General features: G+C 48.5%; 1 long non-coding RNA gene and 2 other non-coding genes across 3 annotated transcripts; all 3 read left to right on the plus strand.

Annotated features, from left to right (window-relative positions):
- The first annotated feature begins 445 nt into the window (after positions 1-445).
- On the plus strand, positions 446-5,034 carry LOC144135334 (uncharacterized). The gene is made up of 3 exons (XR_013315454.1): positions 446-737; positions 2,411-2,488; positions 4,949-5,034. It is a non-coding gene; the product is annotated as an uncharacterized LOC144135334 (long non-coding RNA).
- Positions 5,035-6,966: 1,932 nt separating this feature from the next.
- Positions 6,967-7,038, plus strand: TRNAE-CUC (transfer RNA glutamic acid (anticodon CUC)). Its single transcript has one exon. It is a non-coding gene; the product is annotated as a tRNA-Glu (tRNA).
- Positions 7,039-7,050: 12 nt separating this feature from the next.
- TRNAQ-CUG (transfer RNA glutamine (anticodon CUG)) lies at positions 7,051-7,122 on the plus strand. The gene has a single exon. It is a non-coding gene; the product is annotated as a tRNA-Gln (tRNA).
- Positions 7,123-12,194: the final 5,072 nt, after the last annotated feature.

Consider the following 12,194-nt stretch of genomic DNA (forward strand, 5'->3'; position numbering starts at 1 on the left):
TCCATTACATTTTCTACAACCTTATTAATAGACACCATTTTCTACAGACGCCATGAAGAATATCCCCTGGCCTAACCATAGTCATCCAATAGCCCTCATGAAAGGCCGCACGTCAGCCATGATTGATTCATTCTTTTCAGATGCAATAGCTTGATCGAATTCCCTTCCTGACAGTATTGCTTCGTGCCCAGATCCAGAAAATTTTCGCACTAAACTAGCGAGTCACCTGTGTTTTACATGATGTTTTTGCCTTACCACATAATCTACATGTTTTTAGCCTTACCACATTACCATTGCCTTTAATATCTCTAACAGTATGTTACAATTTTTCATTTTTAAAAACTTTTGTTCGAGAATGTTGGACGTGTGGATTTCGAAAAGCATAGCTGTATAGTAACGCCACCATGATCGCTAATACTTCAGAGGCGTGAAAGAAGTAAAAGAATGCCCCGTGCATGCTTCTTCACAGTGCTGCTTGATAACGCTCGGATGAAGCCCGTACGGTGTCCAGCTAAGGACTAGCGAAGCCCAGTCCGAACCCTTGTAAACTCGAGCTCGCATTAACCAGTGCTGGTGCCGTGATGAAGTTGGAAGCAGCGAGCGGAGGTTCTCAGCAGGCGCTGGTCGACTCCTCGGAGCGGAACCAGTGTCCCCGCCGTCCGACCCTGCCCCGCCTGGGCAGCCACAGGCGCACCATGGTGGTCTTCTGCGTGGCGGCGGCAGTGCTGGCGTTGCAGGTGAGCTCACCTGCAATGGGAAATGCCTTGGCGAGCACGGTCAGCCTACTCGAGTCAACCTCTCCTGGAGTCCTTGCATGAGACTGGGTGGTGACGGGGACAGTGAGCGCCAAGGTGCGCTTTTCTATTCTCAGAAGATAATGTTGATAAACTTTAGTTTTCCCGGGAGAGCGATGCCAGCCACTTCATGGCAAATAAAGTAGTGTTGGAGACGAGGGGTCCTTGAGTGAGCTGACTCTTTCAGCGCCGCAGGTCCCTTCTTCGAATGACGTTGTCGGACTTGGTTATGAAGGAAACTGTACAGGGGGTTTATTTTACATTATTTACAAGATTTTGGAACCCATTGGAGGGTGATGGGGGAAGGTCGGAGGATCTGAGAAGATCTGAGGATGATCGAGGATTTCTTCCTCACGGCACTCGTCGTCCGGTTTAAAAATGGTCCAGTCCCTAGGATTCCCCAGGTTCGAGGAAGTCTTCGCCAGGTTGGGCGTGGCCTAACTTGCGTTGTCGTACACACACACACACACACCACTTCACATAGGGACAAGCCCCCGTCACATGCCTCGCCGGAGAAAGAGGGTGCCGCTGGACAATCGCCCCCACCAGAGAGAGCGGTGTCTTCGCTTCCGAACGACAGTTCTCACGCTCCAGCCGGACACGTCTTCCGGGAAGTCCGAATGGGCGAGGCGCCGGCGAGCAGGCATAGTTGAAGGGGTGAGTCACCCCTGCTCGGTTCTGGCGGTCGCTAACTGCCTCCGGGCCGCACGATCTTCCGCGAACAAGGTTTACAAACGGCAGTGGAATCCTTCGTCTCGAATCCAATAAACCCCGCGAGGACCGGCCGTGGGAACCCAGATGCCTATCGCCGTGCAGTGACCCCGGTTGCAGGTGTCCTGGCCGAATACGCAGCTGAATCAGACCACCGGCTGTCGCCAGAAACCTTACAGTAGGTAGTTTAGTTGACTCTCAGGTTGTTGGGGTATCTTGCGGTAAACCTAACTTCAATTTCGGCTTGAAGACTAAGAATCGCTCAGCCTTTCAGAAGTATCAAAGGCTACGTACAATTCGAGAGCAGTAAAGTGCATTTGCAAGACACACCGCGAGGCGTAAAGAGGACACGGGACAAGCTCTTGCCCTCACAAAATTTCTCGCTGTGGCGGGAGTCCTCAGCCCTCAGCGAGGAATAACTTAAGAACGCAGCGGGTTACCCCGTAAAAGGATCCACTTCCAGCCAATAGGACCAGCCGCTTCTCGTGACTCTGCTAGCGTGACAATGTATAGGGAGCGGCTCCCCAATGCAGAAAGGGGGCGATCCACGACTATAGAGACGAGGGATTATCCCCTTTCATGTACCACTTGCTTTGCCGCAATACCAGGGTGATGAGGATCCGCTGATGCCATTGGCTGCTGAAAGGGGCTCCAAACGTAAAAAAGGCACTGCTTTTTTGAGTTGTATCCGGCTATATGATGAGGTGGTGTGTGCATATGGCAAGTACTTCGAGATATTTACAAGCAAGTTACCAGCACATCACAAGACGAAATTGTTTCCTGTAGTCACTAGCACTATGGTCAACAGTTCAAAGCGTAACACGTCCAGGCAGAACTTAAATTCACACTGCGCCGACGCATCTCTGTGAGAGCAGTTCGACTTTGGTCCCAATTTCGTTACGCAGGTGGCGTTGGTCCTGGCGTTATTCCGTCCGACCAAGGTGACTCCGGACGAGGTGATTTCTTTCAAGAGCCTCCTTGAAGTGAGTAGAAAAAAAAATCGTTCACACGCTTAGCTCTGTGAGCGTTGGTCAGAAATGCGACAACTTGCCTATTTCACCGCCAATATGACGGTGCTCAGCATTTTTCAAGCAGTATAATGTCCAGGCTTCAATTAGAGGCTCTGGCCTCGTCCATAGACAGAATTTGTAAATAGATCAAGTTGCAAGATAAATTCAAAGATAATAATGAGTAACTGCACATATTATGTGACGTGGCCGCTCTTTAATATCACGAAATCGATGCTTTGTTACGTAAGCTATATCTGGCGCTGAAAGTTTCAGTCGACGGTTTTGCGGAGGCAAAACAGTTTGCAGCCATTTTTAACCGGAAGAGACATTATAGGGGTCTGGTGAAGGCACTGCCCGCTACGGTTAGCACGCACTCGCGTGACACCGGTGCGGCCGAATCACAAATCACCGTTTCCAATATAAATAGTAATTTATCTAGACGGAGAATTCCCCACGCTCGCTGTGTTCCAGGCCGGTGCGTCCTCTAGCACTGCAGACAGCTCATGCTTGTGTCTTCAAGCGACCATGTATCAAGCGAGTTTTTCCGTGTCTGCGGCATCATCGGCGCCAGCAACTGAGTATCCCGCGGTGTCATAGCATCACATGACTGCCCGCTTCATTGTCAGTAACTTTATCTCTAGCCGATCAGTGTTCACACTGTTGCGTCATAATATTACGCGGCCCCCTTTTGTGACCAATGACACGCCTAACTCTTGCTTTGCGGAGCGATGCCAACCATTTGCTTCGCTTCCACTGCTGATTCTATTACATTATATGAGCGGGCTGCTCTGGTCAGGAGGCATCAAAGTCAATTTGGTTCACATTTAGGCATAGCAGTGGTAAACAGCTTCACCGTTGGTCAGAGTCTCTAACAATTACAATCGAATCCTCTTTACCAACCTCCAATTGGATCGGTTGTGGCCCGGGGAAAGCTTTCTTAAGATCAGGGCAATTTATCCTTACCTTGTGTGCTGCACAGAAGTATATGGACTCAGACGGGCATCCGTGCTTTTAGCAATTCAGAAATTGAGAGCTTGAAACATTTTTGTTCATTTTTCGACACGCAACAAACGATGTCAGTGTTAAGTAGGGCACCTGAGTAAATGCACGTTGAGTAAATTGTCATCGAACTCAAAGGGGGTCGGCGACATTCAATGAGCATGAAATCATTGAGGATCGACTCTGGCCATTTGAAATCACAAGGACTCTTGTGAGCAGCCTCGTACTTCCAAGAAGTTGAGAAAGCAAGTTATGGAAACTCGAAATAACAAAACAAATAATTTTGTTTTCATTAAAAACTTTGAACTTGTGCAATTATTTTTACTTGGCTTTCCGAAAGACAGCTCCGTAGACTTTAAGATGTAGACAAGTAAATGACGCTTTCGTTGGTGGGTCGTGTCCTAACGTCTTGTTTGTTATCGCGTCTTGGGGTGCTTTTGGGACGACCGAGAGTGAGAAGTGCTCCGCAAGCGCTGCAGAGACAGATAAGAACGGAACAAAGCAGCCTTGAACAGTCACTGATCTGTGGCATCCTCGCTAACAAAAAAAAAATGATTTTTTCTGAAACGTAGTGCGCATCGTCACCCATATTCGCTCCGCCATCTGTCGGTGAAATGTGCTCACTTGAGCAATAATAATAATAATTGGTTTTTGGGGAAAGGAAATGGCGCAGTATCTGTCTCATATATCGTTGGACACCTGAACCGCGCCGTAAGGGAAGGGATAAAGGAGGGAGTGAAAGAAGAAAGGTAGAGAGAGGTGCCGTAGTGGAGGGCTCCGGAATAATTTCGACCACCTGGGGATCTTTAACGTGCGCTGACATCGCACAGCACACGGGCGCCTTAGCGTTTTTCCTCCGGCGCCCGTGTGCTGTGCGATGTCAGCGCACGTTAAAGATCCCCAGGTGGTCGAAATTATTCCGGAGCCCTCCACTACGGCACCTCTCTCTACCTTTCTTCTTTCACTCCCTCCTTTATCCCCTCCCTTGAGCAATTTGAACCACTTTTTTTTCCTAGCAACCACCTCCAATTAAAAATAAGCATGACTGTTCAATATGCGAGTTCTGATTTATTGCTTCGTTTCGTGTTGAACCGTAAGGTGATAATGATAATCATGGGGTGTCGCCTGCGCTTAGCGCCATCTGTGGGATCGCATGCTCACTACTTAATGATAACTGAAATTCGCCCTGCGGGCACAGCAATGCATCTGGATAGACCATTGACTCAATGGACATGGTGATTACCCGTGTTACAGTAGCATCCGACCGTCAGCTATCATATCCACTTGGCATATAGCGTTTCGTGATACTCCCGCTTAATCCATATACGACAGTTGATAAAAGAAGCTTTTCGTGTGATGGTCGTTGCGCGATACTTAGACGTTGTGGTGCATTGGTGGCGCTGATTGTGACTGCACTTCATCGGTTCTGCGCAGGATGTCGATTCAATGACCGGCACAAGCGGCGATATAGACTAAATGGCCACCTGCAGAGAAGCCCTCGAAGAAGAACCGGATGTTATAAAGATCAGTGTAGAAATTATTTCGCTCGCCATTTTGAACCGCTTCGCTTCTGCAGCGAGAAGCGATATCCAGCACTGAACCTTTTTCTGGACAAAAAAAAAACATAAAAAACGTTATGCATGAATTAATCGTAAATACATGAGTGCGTACCTCGAACTTCAATGCCGTGTTTGTCTGAATATCACCCTTAACAGAAAAAAAAAGGTTGCCAGAAAAGGGGTAACATAAAAAATGGGCGTTGGGCTCCGCCGTCTCTTGTTTGAAGCAAGGCGTGAATCCTGTATGGCTTCGCATGTGGGTTGTGCAGGAGCAACTGCGCATGCGCGGGAAATCTCCGTGCATGCACCTTGGTTATATGTATGCTGGCCGTTGGTCTGTAGCTTTCAGAGCGGTCTAATTAGGGAAGAGGAAGCCATTCACAGTTAGGAGCTTACCCCTGTGCTGCAGAAACTATGTGGCAACAAGGATTTGTGGTCGAATACGGTGCGCGGCACTTAAAAGTGTGTGAAGCAGTTGTCTCAACATATTCAAGCTCAAATAAAGCGCTTGTAGAACTGTCAGCATCTTGCGTCTTTGTATGTCTTCCAGTTTTTGCCACCTTCTGTTGCCCAACAGTGAATCCACACCTCCATCCACATCCACGACCCTCCAGAAATGTTTCTGACCGCATTTCCACATTATTCCGTGTTCCTTTATCATTTTCTGGGTGGCTTAAATGTGTAGTCGCGTTCAGTCACCCCCCTACCCCCCCCCCCCCCCCCCCCCCAAAGTTTCACAGCGCACCCACAAACATTCGTCAGCTCTGCACCTCCACGCATTACATACTAGAAAAAGAGTAAAATATTTGACAGGACCCTGCATATTTCAATTAGTTGCGTCACTGCGAACCACGGTGGAGCGAACGGGTTTTGATTGTAAAACATTTTATTATCCGGGAAGAGCTTGGCAAGAGGTCGCGTTAAGTGGTCGAGAGTACATAGCCCTCGACAACTTTGTCAGCCCACTCCACCGCCAAAACTTGCGTTCTGGGGTCAGAGCTAGCCAGCACGGTCTCCCACCACTCGAGAGAAGGAGCTGTAACTAGATCACCCGGAGGTGGCTCTATTTTGCAGTCCCACAGGATGTGATCGTAGGTAGCACGTTGGCCACAGTGTTTGCAGTTTGGGTTGTAAAGATCTGGATAAATGTGCGCGAGGAGTGATGGGGTGCGTATCGATCTCGTCTGTAGACGACGCCACGTAACCTCTTGTTTTTTAGTAAGTCTTTTGTCTGGAGGGGGGAAAATTCTCCTCTCTAGTTTAAAATGATTGGTGAGATCATGATATGTGATCATTGAGTCCTTCGTGAAATTCAGGGAGCCAGACTCATCCACTGCCCGGTCGACGAAACCTCGGGCTTTATTGTGGGCTGCCTCGTTCCCCGGATTCCCCGAATGGGCTGGGACCCATATCAATTCGGAATAATTGGGTGAGAATTTGGTTGCGTTAAGGATTCTAAGGGAGGTGTTTGTAATTCGCCCTTTAGCGAAATTATTGATACCCATTTTGGAATCGCTGAGGATGATGCTCCCTTGGGTATGTGCTAGGGCGAGGGCTATAGCCGCCTCTTCTGCCGTTTCAGAGGATTTCGTTTTGATTGTCGCCGAGACGATGTGATGTGGTCACGTGTAACGTAGTGCTGCTGTACTGGTTGAATTTCGCGGCTCTCTTGCGCAGTCTAAGAACACGTGCTTGTTGCGCCATCTAGCGGGCAAACATAAAACTGCTTGCGAAGAAACGAAAGTATTTCGGCTCGAAAGAGTTATTAAAGAATGTCGCTCTTAAATAACCGTCCGAGCAAAACGCACAATCTTTAGCCTTTCAGTTCGGTGCCGTGAAGGTCACGCTTTGACGTTTCGTGCAGTTGGTGTCTGGTGTGACGGCGCCACCAGCTCCGGCGTGGTCTAGTGGCTAGGATACCTGGCTCTCACCCAGGAGGCCCGGGTTCGATTCCCGGCGTCGGAAGAGTTTCCTCGAGGTCTCATGGTGTAATGGTTAGCACTCTGGACTCTGAATCCAGCGAACCGAGTTCAAATCTCAGTGAGACCTTGGGGACTTTTCTTTCGTTGAAAATACTCGCTAAGGCGACTTACTTTTACGAATTACAGCTCTTCCAAACCCCTGCGCGGCTGCCCCGGGTTCGTAAGCGGTAGGCGCTTAGATGCTGCCCTTTTGATGATTAGCTAATGCGTAGATATAGCTAGGGCGGAAAACAAGCTTCTGTATTAAGCCTTCCTGGACATAAGCGGTACGTACGACAGTGTAAAGAAGGAATTTTTTTGGGAAATATACCAAGATAATAGCGTTGAAATTGCATGGAAAGGGTTAAGAGGTAGGACAACTGTCGAGGTACACACAGCATTAAGGCAGGGTTGTCCTTTATGACCGCTGGTGTTTATGATTTATGCGGTAAATGTGGCAACAAGGCTAGCTTAGAACAAAGTAATCTATTGGTTATAATCTATCGTACAGATTAGGCGGAACGGCCGTGGAGCAGCGGCTTCCCGGTTTAATGTATGCAGGCGGTATTGTACTATTAGCTGACAGACTGGAAGATTTACAGACTCTGGCTAATTCTTGTGGGGATGAAGGAGACGCTGTAGGCTTCACTTTTAGCGGAATTTGAACGGTTCCACTGATCAGGTGCTTACAATCCAAGGGCATGAGATGCCCAGACTAGCAGATTGCAAATATCAAGGGATTCGGATGAATGAAGGCGACATGGTTTGCATGGATTACGCACACCCTATAAGTACAAAAGGGTGAAGAGATGCCGCGATAATAAAGCAGAGAGCATTATGCGGTTACAACAAGTAAGAATATAGCAAGTTACAATTAAGCCAAAGGGCAACTTATTCCGCAGCTCTTTCAAATAGCTGGGCATGTATAGAAATAAACATTTGATTTGATTTGATATTTGGAAAGAAAAATGGTGTCATTGGTTACTTTTGGTAAGGGGCTTTTGTGCCTAAGGGCAGAAGTTCAGTCGGGGCTAGAAATAAATCGGAGAGCTGTTGGCAGATTAGCACGAGGTGCCCATGGACAAAATCTACCAATGAGGCAGCATAGGGTACAAAGGCTAGGCATCGGCTGAAGCACGGGAAGCTCAGGGTAAAACACTGTATGCATTAAGAACGCCGGAGGAAGTTGGAGGACAACTGGTGGGCCGCTAAGGTATATAAATACTTGCACTTGATGTATGCAGGACGCAAGGACGGAGAAATTATAAGCTTTAAACAACGGGTATAAAAGCACAGAAAGTATAAACTGGATTAATTCAGTGGAAAAGTAGCGCACTGTAGAACTGTATAAAAACTGGAGAAGGCAAATCAGCTGAAGCAATCGTTCCTTGATTACTCAAGAGTCAGCGCCCTACTCTTTGAAGCTAGGTCAGGGTGCAGTTAGAACGCGTAGTTACTCTAGCGGTTGCAATTCTACCGACAACCAGCCGCTCCATGCTGGTAGGGACCCTAGGGTTGAGACATAACGAATGTTATGTGAATTACTCTGCTGAGAGTCAGCAAAAAAAGTGATTGGACGATTAATGGTTCAATTGCTGGGCGGTGACGTAAGGATACAAGTTCAGGATTAAAAATGTAATTAAACAGAAATGGCGAATTTTATACATATAAAAAACCGTTAAGTTTGACGGATTGCTTAGAGAAATATGAAAGGAGAAAAGTCTAGGCAAGGTGGCAATTGCAACCAACCTGTTTGAAAGGGCGCTCCTAACTTTCATCCGTCCGTCCGTCAATCCATCCTGGACTTCCGATACAAGCCTCTATTGCCGCACAGAACTTGGTAAAAGGGCTCTGCACGCATATAGTAATAATACGCATATAGCGGACAAAAAAAACAAGGTCTTCACCGGGTTCCCATATTAACATGTCTATGTTTTTTAATTGTAATGTAGACACTCATATTAAAGAAATGGATTCAAAAATGAACAACAATTTAATTTCATTTACCCAGGTAAGATATTTAAGCTGGCAGTAAACGAGTGTTATTGAAGACCGCTGGTTGCCATCTCTCCTTCAACAATTGCTTCGTTCAAGCGGCATTTTCGCCTGTGGCAGTTCATCTTCCTGCGACAGTAACGCTGACGCTGTCGGTGTTAGGTAGAGTGAGAACTGACGCTGGCTTCTGAATGCTTGCAAGTATAGTTTTGAAGGATTTGTGGAACGTGACAGTGAGACCCCCATGCATGGAACGCAAACATATGTGTAAATTTGTAGTAAATGCTTCCTGTTCCCTAAACGTCGCTGCTACAGGGCTAGACTGCAATGATGGCATATGTATAGTGAACACCGAAGAAAGCTGAGGTTGTCGATCGCGGCGCTTGACTCCAGTAGTGTCTCACTTAAATAAGGCAGAGTTAAAGGTTGAATTAAGCAATCGATATTGCTCGTTCGAGCGAACTGAGTGTTCAGAATCAAAATAAAATCCCAGTGCTTCGCATCAAAGTAATATGTGACGGCAGGAAAAGCTTCACAACAGGCATTGCTGACTTACCGATATAGTGAAGTTTGCTATTTATTAACCCGAACTGTTTTCCACAGACCCTCTATGTTTCTTCAACCTTTTAACAAAAAATTCATGATGCTCCCCCCCCCCCCCCCCCCGCGACAGTGTCCAGATATTTTCTTGTCAATTTTCTACTTCGCTTTCTTCATTTTGTGTCCACGTTTCTCCATGTACAAGTAACTGATAACTTTCTGAGCCCACTGGTTTCCCTCTCATTTCTCCCAATCGCTCCTCAAATTCTATCTTGCTAATAGCTTGGGATCCAGTTTTACCTTGTGCCTCCTGATTTGGCGTATTGCCAAAGCAAGTGACCCGCCGCGGTGGCTCAGTGGTTAGAGTGCTCGGCTACTGAACCGGAGTTCCCGGGTTCGAACCCGACCGCGGCGGCTGCGTTCCGATGGAGGCGAAACGCAAAGGCGCCCGTGTGCTGTGCGCTGTCAGTGCACGTTAAAGATCCCCAGATGGTCGAAATTATTCCGGAGGCCTTCACTACGGCACCTCTTTCTTCCTTTCTTCTTTCACTCCCTCCCTTATCTCTTCCTTTACGGCGCAGTTTGGGTGTCCGCCGATATGTGAGACAAGTATACTGCGGCATTTCCTTCCGCCCCCCCCCCCAAAAAAAAACACAACAAAGCAGCCTACCTACCTACGCTACTAATACTAATTAGTGGTAGCAACAATTACTTTACCTATTAATTTGCGATGCCATCTATCGGATGCGCCACGAACCACAGCCCAAGCTTTAGCTGCGTTTTATCAGCAGTCGCCTGCTTTATACCATGGTTACAACACGCGACTGCACCGCCATTTATGATAGAGCTATGGGTCTAACTTAATTATTTTCGTGCTTGCACGAAGCGGAGGCGCCATGAGGAGGACGACTACTCTGACAACGTGGGTAGCGTCGGCGACCCCGGTCTCGATGGTGAACCCCCGGATGACGGCAGAGCTTCCTCCGGCCGGCAGCTGTGGTGCGTCTTCGAGCCCGGCCGCGGAGGCTACTCGCTGTGCACTGTGGTGCTCTACTGCTGCGTCCACCTGACGGCGCGCGGGGTGCGCTACCGGAAAGCAGAGGACGAAGGCCCCGACGGGGTGGACGCCTTCGCATCCCTGCGGCGCCGTCGTCTCAACCTGCCGCTGTACGCGCTCTTGGGAGACGGAGTCCAGACCACGGCGGTCTTCTGCAACCAGGTGGGTGGGTCTTCGTTTTTTGTCCCGTTTATTGAAGCTATGGCTGTATGTTTTACACCCTGTGGTGCAGGGCGTGGCCGTCATATGTAATTACTAATGACTCAATGGGGTAATGACTCAAGGAGGATATGAGATCAGCTTGATTTGAGACCAGAACTGTAGGGTATCGATCGTGAAAGCGAGCGCTTGCTGCTCTAGCCGGGGCCTGTTGGAAGTCGGTTAGGTCCGAATGAAAGCAGCACCACAGAAAGAAGGAAACGAGAGTGGGAAACTCGAAGAGCAGTTGGCTGTGTTACGTGTATGCAGGCCAGATCACAATCGTCCAGAGCACCCGAGAGGTGCTGAGGAAATGAAGCAAAATTCTAAAACAGGTGTTGTCTTCCACTTGCAATATATATATATATATATATATATATATATATACCCTTGAGCTCGAGCGTTGGCGAACAGGCATGCAAACAGCACAGGCACAAGCGCCTTGACCCTAGCAGATCAGCATGTGATAAGGTTTAGCCTCGTTTGCTCCGCAGCACAACACTCGACGACAGACAAGTACGATCGGGTTTGTATGCAGAATATGTCGATCTGCCCTCTCTTTGGACAGCGGAGGCTCAGTGATCAGCTTCACGTTGTCATAGTTGCGGAGCAGTCTGTGTGGTCCCAGAATAATGTCGACACACAGCTGCTAGTATGTCCAGTTATTTTTTTCATTTTCTCAATGAAAGTTGGCATATGTGGGACTAAGAACAGATGCTACCTAAGGGCATATGTAGACGTTTCGACTCAATATAAGGACGTCACAAGAATGCTTGTGGTTTGTAGGGTACACGACGAAGGATAATTGTTCACGCGATCGCAAGATAAACCCTACATGTAAACGCACTATGAGGTACTTACTGACAAGCAAGACGGCAAGAGAAACCTTCATTCCTATTGACTAGCAGTGAGCGACCGGTTTTACCGCCAGCAGAAATCGGGTCCAGCCCGAACGCGGTCGCCTCGCCTCAAGATTTTCCGTCGGAAAGACAGCCGCGACATATGGCGCACTTCGCTCTATCTTGCCGCCGAAAGCTATTTATGTGAACTTTCCATTGCAGTGATGCATTACGAAATGCAATGCAGCGGTCTCGTTGCTTGCTATCCATGCGAACGATCTAATGCAGGTGCGCGGCTCCACCGCGAATGAACTCAGCGCTCTGGCCGGCACGTGGCTGCACTCGAAGCAGCTGGACGGGCTGCTCTTCTTCTACCGGTCTCACCGCACGTCCACGGCCACGGACGCCGAGTTCTTCGCGCACATGGGCCGCATGCGGGACGACCTGGGCCGCATGGGCCTGTTCGTGTCGGCCGTGGTCTCCTCCCACAGGGATCAGCCCGGCGGCCCGCTCTCCACCAGCAGTTCACTC

Source organism: Amblyomma americanum, chromosome 5, assembly GCF_052857255.1.
Source record: "Amblyomma americanum isolate KBUSLIRL-KWMA chromosome 5, ASM5285725v1, whole genome shotgun sequence".
Classification (NCBI taxonomy): Eukaryota; Metazoa; Arthropoda; class Arachnida; order Ixodida; family Ixodidae; genus Amblyomma; species Amblyomma americanum.